At 45.0% G+C, this 23,000-nt stretch overlaps 1 protein-coding gene and 1 long non-coding RNA gene across 3 annotated transcripts in view; one reads left to right on the top strand and one right to left on the bottom strand.

The window, feature by feature from the left end:
* LOC139111651 (leucine-rich repeat-containing protein 24) overlaps positions 1-23,000 on the top strand; it is a 111,581-nt gene that overhangs the window by 29,557 nt on the left and 59,024 nt on the right. The gene's annotated exons all lie outside the window — the stretch shown is intronic.
* The window catches only part of LOC139111653 (uncharacterized), a 49,335-nt gene continuing 30,283 nt past the window's right edge, over positions 3,949-23,000 (bottom strand). Inside the window, exon 3 of the long non-coding RNA XR_011547252.1 lies at positions 3,949-5,271. This is a non-coding gene — a long non-coding RNA (uncharacterized lncRNA). The remainder of the gene's footprint in view (positions 5,272-23,000) is intronic.

Genomic DNA, 23,000 nt, shown 5'->3' on the forward strand with positions numbered 1-23,000 from the left:
ACGGTTGCCCGCCGCCGTTGCCGCGGTAATAACGTTTTATTTAGATAAAAAATCGGATAGAGAGTTCATTATTATGCGCGTATGCGAAATGAGCAGAGCATTAGACTTGAGGTGGAAAATGCCCGACGGTGGAAAAAAATGGAATTTTTTACCGGGGCAAAATTTATTTGATATTAAAAACGTCATGCCGCGGCGGCTTTGAATATTTTATTCTGTTTGTTAAAGCTAAGGGAATTCTCGGGAGTTAATTACGGCGAATATATTACTCCCATTAACGACGCATTCTCGGCGAATTTATTCGCGTATCAAACGTTAATCGGCTATTACTACGTGCTAATGTCAGCTAACGTCGCGAGCGCGCCCGCGCGCCCTCCACGACCGCGATTTGCAAAATGCAAATTTTAATCATTATTGAATAACATCGACGGTAAATAATGTTAATGCTAATTTTTACATGTCAAAACGCGTCCGCTGCAGGCCCTGATCAGTACGCTGAATATTAATCGGGGCGAAAAGTCGCCCGGAAATGTCACTCACAATAATTAACATAGTTTATTTAAACGCACGCGCGTTGCACGTTGGGGATCGTATACGCAATTGACTGCAAATATTTTTTGCGCTCGTGGACCGGCAGGCATAACAAAATGGGGGGAGAGGAATTTTTTTTATTCGCGATATTTAAACATAGGCGAGGGCCGGCGGTTCAATCGCGTTCGCCCGTAAGAGCTCGCGCGCTATAAAAACAAAATGGAAAAGTTGTGAAATCAAATGTCATCGAAAATTTTCATCATGTTATATTAAACTAGCCCGGCTCGCGCGGCAGTCGGTGATATTTAATGAAATTTAGCAAAACGGGATATTGCCGTAATATCTCGTCGATTGAATTTCAGATTAAATAGCGGGGTCGTATCAAAATTTTCGAATTTTCATAAACCAGAACGAAAACGTATCTGCCCGCGGATACCTTTTTCGTCGGGTTGCCGAGTAGCCGGGGGCGTCTTGGGGGAGCAGAGCTAGTTAGACAGCTTCCAGGAGCTGCGATTGGGGCAGCCTCGATTATTTTTCACGGACAAGCTCGGATAACGGCCCTCTCGCGTAGATGGGAATATTTAAATCACAATCATTCCGCCCGGCGAGTTATATCTCGCCGGGACGAGCTGAATTTAGTATGCAAATGAGTTCTGTTATCTTAATTATCTTGCTTTTGTAATATTTCTGATTCTGAGCGGATTTATTCTCATTATGAAACTTTGATTAACTGCTTAACGCGGTGACGTGAAACAGCCATACTACATCGAGAAAATAATTACGACGGCAAACCGCTTGGCGGTAAAGAAAAATGCCAGGCACCGTTCTTCGCTGATTATTCAGCAGTTTGTCATTTTATTTCCCCCCTCTTCTCCTTTTTTTTTTTTCTTTTATTATTATTTTACTGAAATATGCACGTATGTGCACCCGGAGCCCGCGCGTATATTTTATACACTTTGTAGCAACATGTTCATTTGCGATTCGAGCTTCAAACGGGATATCTCTGTCCGTAACGTTTCCAAGACTCGAATATATCGTATCTCGCGAAAGACGAAATTAATGGTTGTCAATCTCACGCGATCGTTTTCCGATACGCTTGTTATTGTAGTTTCGCGAGCCAGGGGCTTTTCGATTTCAAAAGAGAGGGAAGGCTTAGGAGATTTGTCTCGCGTGATCTCGATGAAACCGCTTTGATTTTAAAAACTTAATACGCACAAAATCAGCTCGCGCGACGGGGGGCGAGGGAAGGGTGGAATTTTTTTTTTTCTCTCTCAAAGAGAAATTAATTCTGGCGGCGCTTCGACGGAGCTAATAGTTGGTCCTTTTTGCCGTTGCGCAAGAAGCTCGATCGATCGATCGCCGGGGAAAATTAGAAATTTACGCGCGGTAGCGCGGGAGTTTGTAAGCAATATCCGCGTTCCGATGCCAAGCAATTAAACTTTCATCGATCGGCGGCTCATTCGCCGATGCCGTCAAACTCGCTTCTTGTTTTTTTTTTCTTTTTTTTTTCCTGTTCTCATCGCGCGCGTGCTTCTCGATCGCGTTTCATATTCGGAGTTATAGTGATCGAATAGAGCGGCCGGCCGCCGCCTGAATCGGCGTCCGCGAACGCTTTTCATCCGCCTCTGTCGTCGGGCATACATTTGTCCGAGTGATTTGTCGGCGGCCGTCCGTTTTCGACCGTTTATTTCGCAAATGCTCGTGTATCGATGAAACGTGCGCCGCGACGCGAGTGTCTCCCCGGAGTTTAATCCCCTATGTGTGCGGCCGTTCGAGAGTCCTGCCAAAATTTCGCCTAACGATAAAGGCGAATCTACGCCGGTTGGTCTCAAACAGACGCTCGCGAGTTCCGAAAAGTACGAAAATTTGTACGTATTATTAAAATGTCGCTTTTCCGAGCAGCCCGAAGACCTTGATAATTTAAACGGCGCCGAAAATATCCACGTTATCCATTTCACTTTGAGTAAATTTAGCGAGATCATTAAGTGTGAATTGTGTAAATCCGGCTTAATAAACGCGAGGGTCCAAAACGCAGCGGCAGTATTGGATTTTCGATTTTAATAAAGGAAATAGAAACGGTAATTGGATTATTATTGACGCGGCTGCTATGAGAATTTAATTAGCTTAAGTAAAGTATTCGTTGGCGCAGCCAATCGCCGCGAAAATGTTCGACAGGCTGAAAATATATCTATCGGGCTACCTGTCACGATTAATCAATTTGGAGGAAATACATTTACCGAGCGTGTAACTGCTTTATTGATTCAGCTTACGCAAAATATTTATCGGCCCCGCTATTGTCGTGTCTAATTAATTTCAGCAAAAAAACTGCGTTATTGAATTATGCGAGTTACTGACTGATTTCAGTTGAAAAATGTGACACGTGGCATTCTGACGGCGCAGTTTGTTGAAAATTTTCAATTTCACGTCCCTCGCGCCAAACTAATGTGATTAAATTCCGTTTGTTGCCCGTGGAAATATTATTTATCTTGAATTTACACGTCGCGCGCAATCGGCGTTTGTCATCGCGGCAAAGACCAGAAAGCGGTAATTTATTACCAGCGGTATAAAAAAAAAATCATGGAGCTAATGAGCCATTTACACCCACTTAGGTAAAGCCCAGATTAAAGATTCGGATCTACTTTTCGCCGGATCCACGCGGGCGTCATTATCAGCGCGCACACGTGCACACGCGTGATTTACATCGATCCATCCCGACTAGACTCTAAATCGAGCGCAGTGCAATAAAGCGGCCGCCGTCGAATATCCTTTTTTTTTTTTACTTTTTTTTTTTTATCGCTCACCGCGCGCGCGATCGAGCGTTTTCGAATCGCCGGATAAAACAGCCTCGAATTGGCCGTTTCGCCTCGGCGCCGATGCGATGGTTTCGCCGTAGAAATTACTTCGTAAAAAATCGCTTCACGGACGATCGCGGCGCCCGCCACCCGCCGTAATCGAGTCCTCGAGCGCCGATCGACCGGAAACAAGAAGATAAGAGCGACGGAACGGTGTCACTCGACGGATTCGAATATCTTATTTCGCGATTTGGCCCGCGAGCGAGACGATTCGTTGTACATGTTCTATTACGATTAGCAGTGCACTGTGCACGTGGCAATGCCCTCCCTCTGTACCTCTCTAACACGTATCCTCGCCGCGAAACAACAAAAAAGAAAGGGGGAAAATAAATTGCACTGTTAAAAAATCCAAATGTATCGCTTTACATTTGAAATATCACAATTACGTTTTTGTTATTTGAATAATACTCGTATTTACCTATTCACAATCGGCGTTTTGACATGAATTCCAAATTGCTGCTCGTTTTTTTTTTTTTTTCTTTTTCTTTTTTAATGAAAGCAATTTTTGCAGCATTCCGTGATCAAACAAATGCATTACGCGGTGAACCGCGAAAACTGCTATCTCTCTTCCCTCTTTCTGTATACACATAAAAATCTAAATTCATCGGGTTCGTGTCAATCGGGCGCATCGACAGCATCCACAGTGTCGACACGCACCCCGCATCGGCTCGCGTCGTTCGCATCCGGAATTGCGGCAAATCGGCGAAACCCGGTCGATGTCGGATAAACAGCGACGCAGTCAATTTGCCGCGAAAATAACCGACGGGAATGAAAATATCGCCCGGACAAGGGGGAGAAAAGGGGGAGGGAACCCTCTGTCCGTTTTATTCGTTCGACGTTTGCTGACTCGAGTTCTTTTTCGTTGAAATTCTGTATACGTTCTGCTGCCACGGCAGTATCGATTATTATGTTAGACGATAGGCCAGATCGAAGTTTACCCATTCTAGTTAAGGTCGTTTTTTTTTTTTGCCTCGGCTCACCCCGCCGGAAGAAGAGAACCGGCGGATTATCGGGGGATAAAATCCTCGCGGAGAATCCCCGTTACGAGAACGCAGGGAGGGATTTTTACTCGTAGAAAGTTTTAGAAATCACGGATTTTTATTTCTGCTAGGTAAATGTGTGTTTCTAATTTGAAGCTTGATTTGCCGAAAGCTTCGATTCAAAAATACTTTCGCAAATATTTTGTTGAAAGAACCATGCATGCACTATTTTTTAAGAGACCCCCTAAAAAAAACCATGCGACTCACCGATCTGCATACAGCGGAGTTGTAGATTTCTGCCGTTGGCTGTAACATAAAATAAAATATATTATTGTAGACATGTAAATTGATTTATAAAATTAATTAAAAAAAAAAGGTAAAAGTTTTTATTTAATATTTTATTTAAAAAAATGTATATTTACCTAAGAGTTGCTCCGCCGATGCAGGATGCCCGTCCCGGGCCTGCTCCTCCTCTCAGATGGGACGTGACGAGCCATCCTTCCGCGCACAGGAAACACGCGAACGCGCCCGGGTGAAGTTACAATCGCGAAAATTACTATTTATTGAACACTGTTTATCGCGCGATGTTACTACGGCTTTGAAAAGAAAATCGTATTAAAAATTTACTCGCCCGAGTACTATGCGACAATACCGTAAAGACGACCGATGAACCGGCCGCGGTTCGTTTAAATAATAATATCGGCGGAAACGGCACTATATAATCTGTAACAGAAAAAAGGTACAAAGTGGGAATTAGTGATATGCTGTAAATCAAGTCAGTTAAATAAAAAAAAATTCTTTTATTAATTTTATGTAAAGCCGAAGTGATCCTTACCTTCGAGTTGTTGCGTCGATGCCCGATGCCTATCCGAGGCCTCCTCCTCCTCTCAGGATGATCGAGGATGTGGAACCTGTAACATAAAAATTAATATTTAATTGCAGGAGCGTTCACATTAATATTTATTGAAAAATTATTAATATCAGAGAAGTAAAGTAAAAAAAAAAATAAAAATCTTTCTAATAGGTGGGAATCAATTTTCACTCGAGTTGTTACTGTCTTTTGATAGCCATGCGGAGTCATAATATAATTCACAAGTTTTTCTTTTTTAAAGAAAAATAATTACAAGAAAAAAAAGAACTTTTAATACGCTTAAAAAGAAAAAAAAAAGGAAAATCGTTATAAAACAAAATCAACTATTATGTGACTTGTCGGTTAATTACGTCGAAGTTTCCAATGAGAGAGCGCAAGCGTTACGGAGAATGGAAAGATTTTTAATTACACGCTAGAGCATTTTCGCGGTTAGCGTCGATCAATGAGAAATTTACCTTCTCGCATCGTAAAGGTAACTTATTTCCACGGCACGACGGCAATTAATAACCGGACGTTTTAATTATCGTCGCTGTTCTCTTCGTGAGAAATTAATCCGATGACCCGCGATATTTTCCCGGCTTTTCCACGAGTAATTGCATATCCATCGGAGCCGGCCGTCGATACGACCAACCGTTATTATCGGCATTAGTAGGTGGACGTTCGGCATAATGTCTAGCATCGGGATCGCGAATGAAGTGCGGGGATTGCTTTGATCCATCATCGAGATGAAGCATGGCTTCCCAGTCGGTCGATCCGGCGGCAATGTCCCGTTGATGAGACGACCGAGGATTTCATGGTACTCGTATGACTGCTCTCTCATCGTGATTATCGTGTCCGCTGTATCATGGAAATGCGAAAACGTCAACTTGACTGCTCGTCACGTGAACGCGAACCGAAATAGTCGAATATAAAGGCTCCGCAGCACGCAGATTACACGGCTTTCTGCCATTATGCATTTACGCGAGAATAAGAATTATTTAGCCGCATATTTTAATTTAATAAAATCGCGTAATCTACTCGGCGTGTAACGGTAAAATGCAACATCGTCGTCGAAAAATACGTCTCTTCTTTAAAAGACGAATTTCTGCCTCTACTGACAAATGCCAGGAAACAAGAATTTCCAGTCTCCGTCGCGTCGCAAATTCGATCGCGGGAGGAAAATCCGGGAAGACAGAAGGAACTCGAAGAAAGGCTCCTTTCTCGCGACGTTATCGTCCTCGCCTGCGCGTCACGATTCTTGGCAACATCGGCCACTTTTGAGGATCCTCAAACGGTCCTCGCGAAGCGAGGAAATGTCAGGCCGTCTCGTCATCCGGGGGCTCTTGGAGCGAATTCAACGGTCTGGCCCCGGTCCAACCATGTTAATGGTCTCCTCCCTCGAACGACTTTGAAATTGCTGCGCCTAATTCAATGCTCGCCGTGTCCGTTCGGCTCACAATTCCGTTGCGATAAGTCCTCCCTGGATTTATGAACCATTCGCTATTGTCGCGTTTATGGAATTGCTTTCGAGAAATGCGAGTTCGGTGTTCCCCGGTGTTTTTGCGTTAACAGATTTTCTACCCGGAACGTTTGCGTCACGGGACAACGGCGCGTCCGCCGTACGTCGACGTAGAGCCGCGTGACGTTGAAATAATTTACTCGTCCGATAAAAGATCACTCGGCAATTTAATATAACACACTAACAAATCGAGGGAATTCTAACAGCCGGGGGCATTCGACGCTTTATTTCAAAGTAATTTGAAGAATCTCTGCATTTAACGGCATGACAATTCAAGAAACGCTGTCGCTCGGGTCCTGAGAAAGCACTTAGACTCGAAGAATCCTGAAAATCCCGCGACTAAAGTCCTTCCACCCGCGGCCCGATAGCGAGTCCTCGCGAATCCGAGCGCGTAATCCATTTTACGCGCGAATTAAGCGCCGCCGCGTGCCGAGCTGCATCTCGAGCCGGCTATTAAACGGTGAATCGTCCTTGATGGCGCCCACATCTTTCCCAGCGGAATCGCGGTCCTCATTTCCGATCGTTCGACGTCGCCGAGATTGCGCGACGATGTATTCCCTCGTCGTCGCGCCTTTTTTTTTTTTTTTTCCCTTTCGCTTCGGTCGCATTTCTCCCCGGCGAGGCTTTCGCCGATTCTCTCTCCCGCTTCGTCCCTCACGTCCCTCCCCCGCCTTTCAGCTTTATCTCTGATATCGCAATCGACCGTGTCGATCCGACTTCATTGATGAGAGCCATTTGCATCCGGCAATATTCATGGATCCGCGGAGATCAAAGTCCGAATCGGCGACAGCATTCGTCGGCGTTGCGCGAGCGGAATAGCACGCCACCGGTAATCAAGACGGAGTAATCATTTAATAACGCGAGCGTCCCCGCGCGTGATAACGAGGCCGCGGAAATTGGAATTCGCGTCACGTGTTCGCGGAGCCGCTCCGGGCCGATTTCGCCCGGTCGAATTTCACGTTGCGCCATCAGGCGAATATCGGGATGTATTTCCCTGATCGCCGAAAGAAAATTGAGGAAATAGATTCTTGAATTCTTAAACCGTTACTTTCGAAGATTCGTACGTTGCGAGTCTCTCTTTCGGGAGGACGATGCTGCGATATAAAATGGAATTCCTTTTACGCTCACGTCGCTTTTTTTTTTTGCAGTTACTTTGTGCGATGTAATTATTCGGCAATATTGATGAAAATTAAGATTCAGCGAAGTGAGACTGTGCTCGGTGTATGTTAATGCCGATGTTAGCGCGCATAGTTGGCTCGTGAGAATTAATTTTATCACGCTAACCGAGTATAACGCGCTATTAATTCTGGGACGGACGTGTCTGTCTTCCTCCCTCTTGCCTTTTCCACCCTTCTCGCCGCTCTCCCCTCCTCCCCCCCGTCCTCATCCTCACGACGGAGGATTTACGAGGTACAGGCTCGCTTCCAGAAATGAAAACTTCGTTTCAATTTCATACATAGCAGTTCTCTTTCTTGGCGGAATTACACGGTATATTTTAGCGCTTTACGCGAAGCGCCGCCTGTATTTCACGACTAAGTATCGGCTTACGTATTCGCACAGAAAGGATTAATTTTATCGTAACTCCGGCGTAAACAACGTGCGCGTTTAATACACCGACGAAGGCAGAAACTGCGCCACTTCCCTCCATCTCGAACTGGCTGTAACTTGAAAATGCGAAGACTTAATCTAACTTTAACCAACGCGCGCCAAGTTGTGATATATACTCGGGATTTTAATGCTTATACTTTTGCATTTTGAAGATTAGATCCCAATCGGCCCGGAGATCCGAATATGAGAGATCTCCCCCGCCTCCCCTCCTCCCTCCCGCCGCTTATCGTCGCCTCGTATATTCCGTGGATATCGTTTTAGCCTCGTGCGCCGATAAACCGTATTCTTCTCGGGGGCCTTCGCGAAAGGGGTTGGTTTTCGACGAAGGATTTACGAGATGCACCCGTGACCTCTCAGAAACGAAGCCGGCGTTTAAATAGTCGTTCCCGGCGAGGATTTGTGGCCCGCATACTAGGCCACTCCCGGCGAATCGCCGAAATTCCGCATAATACGAAAGCACGGGCGGCAACGAACCCTTACCCTTTCGATCTCCCTATCTCTCTCGCTCTCTCTTTCTCTCTTCGAGTCGCTAACCCTTTTCGCATCTTGCCGCTATTGTCGATCCCGAGTGTTACCGCGGAAAGCGAGAGAGAACCGTTTAATGGCGCGCCGACACGAGCATGGATCTTCGTTCCGATTTCGGTGCGTTGACTAACGGCGTCGCGACGCCCGCCGCGCCTTCCATTGTCTTTCTCGCGAGCGTCTCACCCCGTCGTCAGTCCACACACGATCCGACACTTTGCGCGAAAACTTCTCTCGGCAGTGGCGCTCGCCCTCGCTCCGTAAAGGACGGAGAGAGAGAGAGAGAGATTTCGGATTAACATTTAAGTCAGTTTGCATACTTAACGTGAAATTGTCGCGAAAAGTCACGCTATAATGGTACACCTGAAGCACGGTAGATTCGTGCTGCTCCCCCCAGCTGTACGACGACCCAGAATCGCTGTCGTTCCTTGCGTCGATATATTCTTCGATTTCACATCCATTCTTTTTTGCGAAACAATGCCGTGACACGTCAATAAAATATATCGAAACCGTTTGTGTGCGTGCAGCGAATGAAATACGAGGTTTCCCTCTCTAAAAAAGACAAATGTCTTTGATGAATAAAAATTCGGTCGAAAATCGAGTTATTGGACACCGGCCGTTTAATTATTCAGATACTATTTCTGTTATCACGTCGAAATAATAAATTTTCCGGAATATACGGGAGAGCGAAAAAGAGAAAGGAGAGGGCGAGGAGAGAAAAGCGGGGGAGACGCATCCGTTTTTAATACTGTTCTGCTTAAGGGATGATTTTCCGTCACGTCACGCGCATCTAGAATCACTTGAGCGTTTAATAGCGCTCTGCCGCGGATCGTCGTTCTGGTTACGGCGGTTTCCATTGTTTTACTGAGCTACCGCACGCGATGCGGAACGTGTGTACATTTTGCATAGAGGGTGTCCCGTGTATCGCGCAATTTCTCGCGATTACGCATTCTACGCGGCGGAATGTTCGAGTCAATTTTCCCAGAGCAGAAATTTAATAACGAGTCATCTTTATTCAGAACTTTTTTTTTTTTTTATCCACCAAACGTTGGAGAGAAAGAGAGAGAGAGCGAGCCGTATTAAAATTCTGTTACGGTAAAAAGTCCACTAGAAATTGAATGAAGATCCAAATAGCGTTTCCGCCTCACCGGCGAGTTTGTCGAGACCCCCCTTGCCGAGGTATTTATTAAAAGCGGATTGCCCCTTGAGTTTACAACGTTTAAGTTTGTCGGAGGCCCCGCCGTCCGGTTTAATCGAAACACAAGGCACTCCTATTTGCTCCTTCGGAATGAAATTCACCTAGACCGTTAAGTGGTCGACCGGACCAAATCAAATGCAAATTGCTCGAAGGCCGGAATCCTGTCTCACGCGTATATTTCACAGCCGACCGTGGATTATGCGATGTACACGTGCGCGCCCGAACATTTCTTCGGACCTTTCGTAGGTGGTCACCGTGAACCCCATCAAAACCAGCTTAAGCTAATTTGCAATTTACGTCGTGTATGGCCCGCTCGCGCTACATCAGCTACAGGCCGGCCGACCGCGAAGGAACGGTGGGGGGGTCGCGAGGGGGTTTCATCCTGTTATCGTGTCTACCTCCCTCCAGCCGGCCTGGCCGGCGCAGGGTCCGGAAAATTGAAATACGTATCAGACGCGTAAGGAGATTTGGGCCAATTACAACGCCTGGGATGGTCCCGGCCATCGCCGGGAATTCATTAATTCTGATTACTCGCACGATTATGTACAGGCACTACCGGGGTCGCCCGCACACTTCCCTAAACAATCGACACCATATTTGCATCGTTTGCGTGATAAGCGTGAAGTAACTGAACCCTTTGTAGTTGAAATTTGTAATTTTTACCGATTGATTGCCAGCGAAATCAACAGCAAATATTTGTTTCGATAATAATAGTCGATTTTATTCGCGACGGGAAAAATATGGTCACCTTGCAAATAGATTTAATATAAAATTTAAGAGTAAGGCACGAACTATACCTTTTGTTACAGCTGCCAACTTTTTTTTTTTACGCGCAAATTTCGAAAATTGTTACGGTATTGTGTTTGACCAATATGCGTAAATGGTAATTAACAAGCTGCAATATTTGTTCGGGAATAAGAGAGCTGTTGGTAAACCAAATATTTGCGCAACACGTATAATTGTTCCTACGAGTGCTGTTGTTTACTTTGAAAAGAGGTTTTTCACACGAACGTTTATTATACATCTTGAAAGTTTCTATTTCCTTCGCGGGGAAACAAAATGCAAAAACCCGAGTTAAATAATAAAAACTTAGTATATTACGGCAGCATATTAAATGCACATTTATTTATAAATTTTCAACGGTGAAAGCATTGCTTAAGAAAAATAAAAAAAAAGAAAAAATTAAATCAAATTAAATTAAATTAAATAAAAAAATTAATAAAGGGAGAAACATCGTTTTCCTTTAAAAATAAAGACGGAGGGAGAGAAAGTTATTTTCCACCATCAAGATTAAACGCGCGATCTTCCATCGAGGCAAGAAAATAAATGGAATTCCTTGGGTGCGTTAATTTAGTATCGAATAATTTAGTAAACGAAGTTTCGTGCTCCGCGTCGAATTTCCGCAATCCGTCCCTCGTGAAATTCCGATAAGGAAAAGTTGCCGAGGTGATTGGCTGAAACACAGCGGGACAAAAAATATCAAATTACCGCGTCGTAAAAAGCTACATTCAAATTGGGGCGCCGGTGGACGGGCGAATCAATTTTACGCTCTTGGAAGTGCGTAATTTTCTCATTCTCGTCCGTACGGTATCACACAGGATTACCGCATTAATTTTTCACAACGAGCCCTCGTACTTGTAATTGATTTTCCTTTAGCTAAAGTTCCTCGTTATGCTCCCTCGCAACTTTCCCTTCCTCTCCCTTTTATTTTTTTTTTCCCCTCTTTCGCCTTTCATCATTAAGCATCTTGACCGTTCCATCAAGAGATAATACGGTAGTTTCGAGATGTAGTAGACTCTCGTTATCGGCGCCGGTGGCAATGAATTGTTTCGCCCGCGCGAAAATACCGACCATCAACAGTATTTCATCCCGGATCCCACGTTAAAACGGAGTCCGCAAACGCTGCGGTTGTTCGCGTTTCGACGTCGGACAGTACATCACGTCCATCCGTTTCGCTATTTGTTTCACCGTCGTCACATACCGATACATCCTTGATTTCGAGTACAAGAATTTACTAGAGGTATTTCGGATCGTTTAGAAAGCATTTTTTTAATTAAAAAAAAAAAAAAAAAAAAATCTTTCTCCCCCAAAAAAACAAAGAAAAATGTGGTATCTCGCAATTCACGGAAGAAAAGAAGAATTTGAGTGTTTGACATTGCGGTCGCAGGAACGTAGAGTTCCGACTAGAGTCTTATCTTCGAATCAATGTCGCGCTAAATGCTCGTTAACAGTTCCTTCGGAAGTAGCATAACATTGGGAATGTGTCAATAGTCGGGACAAAGCTTGTCGAGTCGTCGGTCTAAGTTCAAACTTCGACTGAAGTTCGCCAATACTGCTCGAACAAAGATGGCCGGCAGTTGAAAGTTACGCAATTGAAATGAAATTCGTCTATGAGCAGCGAACTTGTTTGCCCTGTGCAGAGTCGAGTAAATGCAATCCGTCAACATTGTTGTTTCGATCCGAGTCTCTAACGTCTTGTCGGTGCATGCGTTAACCTTCGCGATACTTTTATCCCGGGATATATCAGAGCGGAATCTTGGCACGTTAGCCAAACGTGTCTTGGATCTTTATTTCATGTCGGCACACATATCTCGCGATGAGTAAAGTTGTTGAACGTATGAATGATTCCCGTTTCTACGAGGTACGCTCTCCACGGAAGCGGAATACAAAGCGAAATGGACGACAGACGCCGGGAATTCGAGAGGTTTTAGACGTCGAAAATCACTGCTTTGCGAGGATCTCGCATAAATTCCGCGAATATTGCAGGAAGCGATTGCAAATTGGAAGGTTAGAATTTTTTAATAAAAATTGCTGAGATTGCATTAGAACGCGCGCGGAGGCAACAAAGAGTCCCGAGTGGTCGTCAATTTTCGCGTCAAGTTTATCGGCTGAAATTTTAACATTTTTGAACGTTGGTGCTTCGGCGTCTCGATAAATTTAATATTCGTCCTGCGCTAATTAGAACTTAACTTCGTCAGAACTATATTGATTTATACCAATGCCCGTATATTCAGGTAGTAAAAGCTCCCCGGGTCGAGAGCTGAAACATTCCCTTCGTCCGAGAAGCTTTATATTAATAATAAATTTATTTATTAATGATAAGAATTCCTGATACCGTGCAGTTTTTACATCTGCAGCGTTTGCATAATATTATTATACTCGCTCTCAACAGGATTCACCTCAGAATAATAAGTAGAATACTTTTCCCTCTCCCTCTCTCTCTCTTTCTCCCTTTACGGCGCCCATTTTCTCTCGTGAAACTTATGAAACAATAAACTTCAAGAAGCTACCGAGGATTTTCTACGTTCTGTAACGCATTTTCTCAATACGGAGCAAACTGCACTCGTACTCTTCCCGGGCCCGTCAAATATTAATATCCACTACTCGTCTTTATGCTTACCTTCCGCTTATAGACGCGTGTCTTATTGCACCAGCAAAGCGGCAAAAAGTTTTCCACCGCCGCCAGGAAGGCACATGCGCGCAATTTTGTGCAGAATTTTGCGTCTGTCGGCGTAAAAATGCGGAAACTCGCTCCCGCGACGACTCGGAATTGAAATATGCTTCGCTAAGATGACGTAGAATACTCCCCGGCGCGAAGGCGCAACAATGCGAATAAATTGGGAAAAGAATGTGCTTTCGCAGTGAAAAACACAGATGCTCCTTAACGCGCTGCTTTAATATTGAAACACACGTGCACACGTCGTCAAAGAAAGGGGGCAAAGAGGAATAAAACTTTATACTACATATTTAAATTTGCTTCGTATCAAAGACAAGCGCGCGTTGCGCGAAACGAGACGGTCTTTTCTTTTAAATTTTCGTCGAAATTTCGAACCGCCGTCTCTCCGGGGAGTCCCTGTGGCTAGGAAAAGATACTGCTCGACACACCCTGTATATTTCGTCGACCATTGAATGCAAGCATCGCGATAAACAAGCGGCGGCCATTACCCGTGGCACAATATGACGCCGTTTCGTTGTATTTACAGAGCGCTACCGCGCGTCTCCGGTGTGAAAGAAAGGCGACAAAATAAAAGCGATTCCTACCGCTCGACTCGCCCGCGTTTTCTTCTCCTCGGGTTCGTTTCTGTAAGGTACCTACCGACCCGAACGATACAGGGCGCGCGCGGGGTGGGTCGCGTGCAGACGTCTAAACGTGTACACGACGGCAAGCGAGGGTGAAATTTGCGAGGGTGGAATTCTGAAAAGCCTCGGCGACCCTTTGATAGCAGAGATATCTCCGGGTGAATAAAAGAAATTTTCACTTCGATAAAAGGGGCACTTCTTCCCGAGTAATCGAGCAATTCTGCATGAAAAATCATGTGTATTTGTTGACTGGAAATGTGTAGCGCAAAACGCGGTGATACACCCGCCTGATACGAGAAAGAGGGAGGGGGGGAAAAAAAAAAACATAATTAAAGTGTACACGGAGAAAATAAATCTCGCGTGCGCGCCGCGTAGCTTGTATTTTAAAACAGCCCGCCTCAAATATACTCCGGAAATTTGTTAAAAATCCGGCCAGTTTTGCGCGACGTGGTTAACAAACAGCGGAGAGAAAGTTAATTTTAATTATGTAGATTTCGCTTTATTTTCACGAGAGCTGAGTAATGAACCCTCTGCACTTTTGCGGTTATACCATTTGCAACGCATGTCATAGATATATGCTCAGGGTTTTACTGGTTCCCGCAGTCGGAAGTGGAAGTGAATCCATTTCGCTTTTTCTACCGTAAGCCCAGGGTCTGCATGGTACTTGCGTCGCTCAGTGGACCGTTCGAAATAACATTGCAAACTGCAAACTGAAAAACTGGCGCGATGTAATCTGCTTTGTCATTAATCTTCGATTCGTTCTCACAGAGATGCCTCGCCTACGAATACGTTTTTTTTTTTTTTTTTTCTTTTTTAAATCGAACCCGCGTTTTTTTTACCCTACGGTTATTCGTAGAAGCAATGTATGCGTCGCGATATGAACGTTCGCGGATTACGGAATTCGCAGTCGGGAATGCGTTCTTTGCGAGATGCGCTTTTGCAATTGAACCGTGGACCGAGGAGAAGAGATCCTCTCCGGATCCTTCCAGTCGCGATATAATGCGGTTTACATCCGCGCGAGTTAAGTTAACTCGAGCAAGCGGCTCTTAGTCGCGCAAAAGCTCGCGTGGAAACGCGCGATGGCTCCCCGATGCAAAAGTATCTTTAATTTCTTTCGCGCTGACTTTAATGGCTGTTTTTCCGACCGGTGTAAACTTTCGAGTCGAGACTGGGCCGGCAAAAAGGGCTCCCGCTCCGGCAAGAGAAGTTCCCCCGCCGCGGTTATTTTTCTCGCGCAATTTGTATCCGAGCGAATTTCGCCCGAGGATTAATATCGCGCGGCGAGTCGAAAAATCACGGCTGGCCGGACTTTTTAAAAATCGCGACGTAAGAATGTTTTCACGAGCCACTTCGGGTCTCGCGGATTAAGCGATTGCGAATGTTAATTGCATTCCCGAGGTGACGTGAAGTCGGACGATGCGCTTTTCGTTTTTACTTTCTACAACGCGATTGTCGATGCGTTCCCGTTTATCGGGGCGAACAGCTGATCGATCGGCCGCGATTCATTTTCTCCCGGGATAATTGCTCCCGGTGCTCTGAGATAATAACGAGATTTTCTCGGGGGGGGTGGGGAGCCGCTCGCGACACGAATACATCGCGGACACCGTCGACGTCGATAATCCGCGTAGTAAATCTTTTCGCTTGTTTGCCGATCAGCGAATCGCGGCTCGTCGCTCGCGTCGTTTGATCAAACACGCAGGGGGTATAATTAATAGCGCCGACTGTCGTGTTTACGTGAAATTACAGTGATAAATCCGCCGTATTTGCCGTACCGGAAATATTTACGACTAGCAGTCGGGCGGCGATTCGCGACTCGCGCGATCGCGCGTAATAAAAATTAGGCGCCCTTGATTTACGATAGCGGCGCGAAATAAATAAGCCCGGCTGGCAATGGAGACTCTGTCGCAGGTTCTTCTGAAATCGACGTAAAAATCGAAAGCTCGCGGAAATTGGAGAAAGACTCTTCTGCCCACCTCCGTTTTTTTTTTTGGTCAATTTTATTTTATTTTATTTTATTTTATTATATTTTATTTTATTGTTGTCGATTTGATTATTTCTTGCTTACGGAAAATTTATTAAACGCCGAGCGGTGGCCTTTCACGATTATTGAAACATTCCGCGGATGGCTATCAGACCGGAAAAGAATAATGTACAATGTCAGGGATGATTAGCCATGGAATTTATCACTTCGGGAATGGAAACGCGAAACGGGATAATTTATTCGGGTCATTCGTCGGCTCGCGATAATAATTGCGAGCGGCGGAGGGCGGCGATCGATCGATCATGCGCGGATCGCTCGACATTTACGATTTTCGTGATTGAACACCCCGCTCTGTCCTCCCATTGGCAAAACGACGTGGGTGGCGGCCGACTTTATTCCTCGCCGGCGTCGTTTTGCAAACAAACTCCAGAATCGGAACGCCGCGAGATATTCGACCGCGCGGGCCGTCATAAACGGCGAGTTTCGGTGAAATTAAATTCTAGTATCGCCCGACACGCGCGCGGTGGGATTGAATTCTCGTCCATTTTCGCGTTATTGTTCGTCGCCGAGCGTGCGCATATTATTGCACGTACGAGACGCTCATTTCGTGGGTAACTCGATGTCATAATGATGTCGCGACGAACCATTTTTGGGGAAAAGCCAAAAGGCTTTTTCCCGTGCCACGAGCGGTGCTCCAGTTCGAGATTGCGCTCTCAGATTGCAAAATGGCAGGTAACTACGTTTTAAAACGCTCGAGCCATTTGTAATTAACTTCTTTACGCGACGCCGGGGACCGCACATAAATCAGGGACATTACGGCGAAGAGCCGTGGGAGAGCCACGTTTCTTGGGGACGAGATCTTTATTTCGCGGCTAAATTCGTAAGAGCGCGAGCTCTCGGGGGCGCCAAGATTTTCGCTCTCGCAACGAAATTCCGCTTCGCGACGGGCTTTCGCGAAATTTCCATATGTGGCGGCGGGAGAAGCGCGGGCATTTCTCAAGGGCCGAGGGCTGAAAACGCGAGAGTAAAAGTCTTCGCTTTTGCGCGAATGCGGTTTGAATACGTTTAAATATCTCGACGTACGTGCGACGCTCGCGAGAATTGGATAATTTTAAAACGCTTTGCCGAGTAAATAACACCCGGCACCGGAAAAGTATAATGCCGCGTCGGTCTATTTGCGGCGCTCAATATTCCCGGCTCGTTTGGGCAATAAGCCCTTTGAATTTCCTCGGAAATTTCACCCCGGGCTGGCCGGGCTTCGCACGTTCGAGTAATCGGCGAGAATTGATACGGACGCGCGGCGTCGATTCTGCCCGAAGTAGCTCGTCTCTTCGCTTGTACCGTTCGCATCGATCATCCGCGAGCGCGATGATTAATTTAACCGGCAGATCGCACGTCTCGGCGCGCGAGGAAGCCAAACTCCGAATGGGCGCCGAACGCGTATCGACAAGCCACTCGCGGCGCAGTCGATCGCACCCGGTACATAATTTCGGATCTCCGCTTTCGTCAATCCGATGATCTCGGTTGAACGTACCGCTATCGACGCCCGAGAGCCTCGTGTACTATCGATGTACGTCGGATCAACGAGATGACGTATCTACATCTGTTTGCATCCACAAATTGAATGTTAAGAGCCGCTCCACGGCGTCGTTCAAAAATCAGATCGCCGTGTAAGAGAGAAAAAAATAAAATTGAAAGGCTAACCGCGATCTCGCAGATCTCGAGTTTGGTATATTTTTCAGACCGCCACGAGTCTTGTTTATTAAATTTCTACTTTAATATGCATGTAGACGTACGTAATTATCATTTTCAAAAGTAGAGAAAGTACCGAGAGAATTTTGCATTAATTTTTTTAACATTTATGCCATCTATTCGTATTTATAATTACAATGTTTAAAAAAATGTGATATGAAAAAAAAACGATATGCGGTATTAATTTTGTCGAAGCTCGTGGGCTCTTTAATTGCGAAAAATTACAAACGAAAACACGAGTTCTGCGGATGGGAGCCGAACGCCAGTGTCGGTGTAATTAGCGATGAAAAAGGAGACCCGCGAGGTGTAGGGGAACGCCCGTTCGTTATTTCGGAAAAACAGACGGCGCCGGGAATACCGGAGATGTTATTGGACGGCAAATATCCGCGGCTGGAGGGAAGATTTCACCCTCAGTGTAACGCAATATGAAGTCACGCCCGGAAGCCCCGCGATTGAGCAAAACCACAGACGAGCTGTGTATACGGATTGCTTCGGGTATATCCTGTGTCTCTAATAACATTGAACAAGTATTAACAGAAAGAGGCGAGGGAGCGATTACAAGATATATTATTACGAGAGAGAGAGCGAGTATAATTGAAAATTGTCGTCAAACACAATATTTCGTAATAACTTCTTATTTTTTTTTTTTTTCTTTCTTTTTTTTCCCTCCCCACAAATTTTATCTGGATTTTCTAAGAATTTAATTTCTTATCATTTTGTACGGGAAAATACGCAGAGTGTACAGCAGTTTCAGACCTCGGTTCTCGATCGGCGTAAGTCTCGTTCGGGTAAAGTATTTTTTTTTTTTTTTTCCCTTCTAATCTCCGAATAGATAGACCTGCATCTAGGTGCATTCCGAGCGCTACATCCTATATGTTCGCTTTTGTGGAAAACAAGACGACGTTATCGGTGCGCCTCGCGATCGAACGAAACCACGAGACTACTTTTGTTTGGCTACGGACGAGTCGTATTACGGAGATATAAGACAAACAGCTTTCGGGATTCCCAGAACGGTTTACTGATCGATATGGCTTCCTCCGCGAGAGAACGTGCATCGGGACAGGTATGGGTCGTTCGGGAAATGCTGATGCACGCGCGCGGGGAAGTTTCTTTTTTTACGATTACGTTTCTTTTTAATCTTGCCTCACGCGTAATCGTCCCAACAGTGACGTAACTTCGCTTCTACGCGGAAAGTTCGCTGCTCGCTGCATTTGCAATTTGGGCGTGTCCGAAGTTTTCGTCCTCGTTAAAACAGATATCAAACATTCGAAAACAGGTACGTCGTTTATTGTTTTAAATATGGATGACTGCAGGCGTCCGGTTATTTTTTTTTATTAAAAAAAAAAAAAAAGAAAAGAGAAAAAAAAATTGTTCCTGCGTTTTTACAGAATTTTACCGGTGTGTCTATGCTGTTACATGTCCGCTGCACCCGTTTAAAATGAGCACACGAAACGTATACACGTTCACGGCTCGGGAATCGCAAACGTCAAAATTTCGCCCCGCTTGTTGCCGCGAGCCTCGTCTTAAAGCATTAATACTCGAGCGGTGATGTGCTCCCGGCAATTTCCGTTTCGCCGCATTTAGCCGTCGCGAGCGTGCGAAGTAAGGGATGATTCCACAAATTACAACGGGAGGCGCTTATCGTGGGCGCGGTTTAAACGGAGCGTAAATGCCGCGACGGCCGCGGAAACCGCACGAACGTTCAGCACGCGTCGTAAGCACAACTTCCGGTTTCGGACAATGCGGGCGCCGTCGATATTTTGACTCGCGTCCGACATTTTTATGTTTGAGCGGAAACAAACGAGGGCATAAATTTATTAGCACTGAGAAAATTTAAAAGATTAATAGCAGATTTTTTTTTTTTTTTTAGATTCTTCGCAGAAAAGAAAATAAAAATATAGAACGAAAACGTGGAAACTTACCAAATTAGGGCAAATTAGAAAAATTTTCGATGTTGCGCGAAAGAGACAGAAAGGCAAAGGTTGGAAAAAGGAAAAGGGAAAAAGAAAGGGAGAGATAAGGCATTAAGATGATTTACTGATAGGAATTAGCAGTTTGGGTGGAAAGCGCGATATATTTTCCGCTATTATCTCTGTAACATTAACACGTCGGCGTCAACGGTAGAACGGATCGTTCCATTATTTTATTACATCATTCCATTAGTCCATTACTTAATCGGAAGCCACGATGGTGAGGGATTATACCCCGGAATCGGCAGGAAATGGATGTAGCAGCACGTGCTGTGCGTTATCATTTCGCGTCACGAGTAATCATGGAACGATATGTTAGGCTTCCACTTAACGCGCGAAATTATTCTCCTCTACGCCGACGAACGCAATTTCTCGAGAACACGTGTTTTATTGCCTAAAGTAAAACCCAGAAAGAAAGGAAAAAAAATACAAAAAAAAAAATAGAAGAAGAAAAAAAAAGAGAAGCTCATCTTTTCATCTTGGCGCCGCGCAGAAAATGTTTCACGAAAAGGAACGCCACTAGCTCGCGTCTACGTACTCGAAATTTTTATTTGCGTTAATAACAAAGTGCAGAAATTAATAAGAGTGATTACTCGGCAAAGGTTGGTATTTCGCAAACCATGAGATTAACAATTTCAAGAGCGAAACGCTCCATTCTTCGTCTACGGATCCTTTGAATATTTCGAAGTAGATTTTTCTTTAATGAAAGTTTTCGTGCCGACATTCTTTCCTGCGGCTCCGTTGAACACGGGCATCTGCATTCGAGCGAGCTCGAAATTAAGATTGAAATTGTATGACGGGTCCCGTTCATTACCGTTCGGCAGGATTTTTTTTTTTTTTTTTTTACCCCTCCCGCGAAGTTCAGAGAGAAGGATTTTGTTCGTTTTCTGTCATCGTCATTCGTGATCGATACAGATAGCTTCGTATCCGCCGACAGACAAGAGTGACGTCAACGTCATCATTCTCGATAACACCATCATCGATCGATTTTGACGCCATGATGACCCCAGCGGGGTCAGCCGCTTGACTGACATGACGTTTATCGCCTCGCGTGGCTTCGACGTGACAAGTCAGCCATTCAGAATTCATTCTCCGGTTACATACCGAACTTCTCTTCGTTCGTTCTAACGCGAGTATTGACTTTTGCGGTCAGACACCATTTCTCAAAAAAGCAAAAAAGCTCTATGTAATTATTTTAAAGAGCTAAGTCTATATAACAAATTTAAAAAAAATCCCGGAATATTAAAATTGTGGGAAATTAATTTAAAATAAAATATTAAATTGGATTAATTACTAATATTATTAAAAGTCGCGCGGTTATTGAGACGCCGTTATGAAATCGTTCGGCATAAAACGGCGAGTAAAGTTTATATTCACCGTGGTCTATTCGGCAAAATGTTAACCGTCCGTCAAAATTGCTAAGCGAGGCGCAAAACCGCGAGATGCTGCTTGTTGTAACATTCAGCACGTGCGACCCACTTGTCGGCGGTAGATGATGAGGAAGGATCCCCCAGGACTGGCGGAACATTCTGGAGACAAATGTGCCTCGCGCAAGCCTCTGCGAGACGAATTCCGCGCATTTCTTCCGGGTTGGGAAATCCTCGATTAGAAGTCGGAAAAACCGAGGAATTCTTAAGTATACGGGTATTAATGCACGGCGGTCGAGGAGCATACATCGCGCGTCTTCTAACACAAGCTTGAACTTGCCCTCCGGAAATTCGATGAGGAGACGTCGCGTCGTGAAATTTTCAATATCGCGTGCTTCTACGCTCGCGTACACATGCAGATGTCGATTTAATAATACACCGATCATCCTCTCAACCTGTAACGGCTGAACTTTACAAAAAGCATTTATTAAACGAGTCTCGGGCGAATCGGAGTCTCGCTAGGAGTCATTAGAGCGGGAAAGCGGGGAAATGTTGCGCGACACTTAGCACGCGCGCCCCATTTTCCCGTAATGGACGACGAGAAAGGGCTCGTAAGACCGAAGGGTTGCCCGGGTAGTAGCGTGTAGTTACATAAAAGCCGACGTGTACGCTCGCGACGGAATGCTTAACCGGGATCCAAGTTCCCTTTGGACGTGAGAGAATATGATACACCGTATATAGAGTGCCTCGAATAAGCGTGCAACATTGATGAAACGCGGAGTCGGAAACGAGTAATAATGTGCTTGAAATCTAAGAACTCCTTAGCTTCTCGAGACCCCGATTTGCCTCACTTCCGACGGTCTCGTCTTGAAATTTTCCGAATTTTTAACATTGACGTAATTTTACATTCTTAGACATTGAATTCTCCGCTCTTTTTTTTCTTTTTTTTTTCTTTAATATATTTTTTTATTTTTTGGTTTTCTTGAAATTAAAATTCCAAAAATTCTCATCACGATCACGTACACGAGCTCTCGAGTTATTTTTATTTTCGTCGATATCCTCGTATTGTTTCTTTTTTTATTTCTTTTTTTTACCGCGTGTTGATAGGAGAAAGGGTGCAGAATGGAACAAAGAAAATCCCGCATAACTTAATGTCACTGTGTAATTTCGCGAGACGGCGATTTTTTTTGCAGAATTTTGCGTTCCATAAAAATTGCGCCGCGCCTTGTTCCGGGGCATTCTGCCGTGATAATCGTTATCCTTCGTCGGAATACAGGTGTTCCTGCACCCACCGCTTCTTTCCACCCTCCCCCCTCCCCCTCGACGGGATTCGCAGCGGCGGCCGGGGCGCGGGCGGGTCGGGGAGGGAAACGGGACAGAGAGAATTCTTCAGGAGAGTCGAGAAGGTCGTTTAACGACATGCCATACTCTTCGTGCTTGGCATGCGGGCCTTATTATCCCCTGACAGAAGGCTTCCATAAGACGCTTCTTCCATGGAAATGGATGGAGATGTCCTCGCGAGAGGATAAAAGATCCCGCCGGTGCACCGGATTAGACCGTTCGTTTTTATCGTCCTATCGGATACATCTAGATGCTGAAAGCTCGCGGCTGCCCTTATCCTTCATTTTGATCCCCACAAAAGACTTGAATGGGACTTTATTATTATGAGATAGCTTTTGAGTAACATACAATGAATAACTATCCGCGACATTATAAATTAACCGCACGGAATAATAGATAAAAATTTTTATCACATAAAAATGCAAAGAGAGAAAAATATTGACGTGAAAGTA

The sequence above is a fragment of the Cardiocondyla obscurior genome, linkage group LG24 (genome assembly GCF_019399895.1).
Source record: "Cardiocondyla obscurior isolate alpha-2009 linkage group LG24, Cobs3.1, whole genome shotgun sequence".
In the NCBI taxonomy this organism is placed as follows: Eukaryota; Metazoa; Arthropoda; class Insecta; order Hymenoptera; family Formicidae; genus Cardiocondyla; species Cardiocondyla obscurior.